We start from the raw sequence: 1,829 nt of genomic DNA, 5'->3' as shown, positions 1-1,829 counted from the left end.
CAACACTAAATCTAAATGAACAGTTTCACATACATTTTATACTCTGCAACTTGTATAACAAGTTACTGGAATCAGATTGAGGGGAAACCAATTTAACAGTAGACAGTCCCTTTAATGAGAAGAAAAAAACAAACACATATAAAATACCTTTACCAAAAATCACCTTATATAGAATATACATAATAAAATCTATTTTACACTAACCCAGCTGTGTGACTAACGCTGCTGATTGGGTCACCGGCAGTTTCCGATTTGGACCAGTAGTTCACTGTGGCTCCCAAGTCATACTTTACCTGTGAGTTTAACCCTTTTGCGAGGTTTAAACACATTGATTTGCAGGGTGTATAGTGATAATAGTACATGATTCTGTCACTTTGTCACTATAATGCTCTGATATAAGAGTGTAACTTTTTAGCATTTTTGTTATCACTACATTTAAACAAAAATAGAGCCTTGTTTTTTTTTATTTACCTATTAAAACTATATATTTATTTTTAGTAGACAACCCAAAGTATTGATATAGGCCCATTTTGGTATATTTCATGCCACCATTTCACAGTCAAATGCGATCAAATAAAATAAATCATGAACTTTTTCACAAACTTTGGGTTTCTCACTGAAATTATTTACATATTACTTGTGCAATCATGGCACAAATTGTTATAAAAGCTTCTCTGGGGTCACCTTTGTTCAAAAATAGTAGACTTACATGGCTTTGCCATTGCTTTTTGTTAATTAGAAAGCCACTAATTGCAGCTTTAAACCACATTTTTATAATTCCCAGCAGTGAAGGGGTTAATTATGTAGCTTGTATGGTTAATTTTAGCTTTAGTTTAGAGATTACCCTCCCACCTGACACTTTTCACCCCTTGATCCCTCCAAAACAACTCTCTTCCTTGCCTCACCCCCAGTGATGTGCGGTGAGGTCAGTGGCTGGTGAGGCATTGGCTAGTATCAGAACCATATAAACACACATATGAACCCAATAAAGGTTCAATTGTTGCATACTTAAAAGTATGCATACATAGTTACACATACACACACTCATACATACACACACTCATACATGCACACACATATACTGTACAAACATACAAGCACACACTCATACATACACACACACACACACACACACATACACTCATTCATACACACTTGCACATTTATTCATTCATACACACACACACACATACATACACACACATTCATTCATACATACATACACACACACATTCATTCATACATACATACACACACACATTCATTCATACATACATACACACACGCACATTCATACACACACACATTCATTCATACACACACACACACATTTATTTATTCATTCATACATACATACACACACACACACACACACTCATTCATTCATTATTTCATACATACATACAACATACATACACATACTCATACATACATGGTTGATTATATATTTCTTACCTGTTCTATGTAAAAATTTTGCATCTATTGTGTATTATTATTGTTTTTGAAATTTTTTTTTTTATTGAGGCAAAGTAATGTAATCTTATACAATAATGTCATAAAAAAAGAGTACAGACAAGGAAAGAAATAAATAAAAAAAACAAAAGAACTGGCAGGCATTAATATATCATCCACCAAGGTCAAACAAAAAATATGCCAATATATTATAAACTTTTTGTCTGGATTAATAAAGAAAAAAAAAAAAAACAGTAATTGAAGCCTCATTATTTTCTATTATTTGTCATATTTTATACATCCTATACCTTCAGGCTAAATAATAAATAGTATCTGCCCAACACAGCCTATTTGACCTGAGAGTGGGAAAAAGGGTG

This window comes from Bombina bombina, unplaced genomic scaffold (genome assembly GCF_027579735.1).
Source record: "Bombina bombina isolate aBomBom1 unplaced genomic scaffold, aBomBom1.pri scaffold_1387, whole genome shotgun sequence".
NCBI classification, from domain to species: domain Eukaryota; kingdom Metazoa; phylum Chordata; class Amphibia; order Anura; family Bombinatoridae; genus Bombina; species Bombina bombina.
This window is presented reverse-complemented; position numbering follows the sequence as displayed.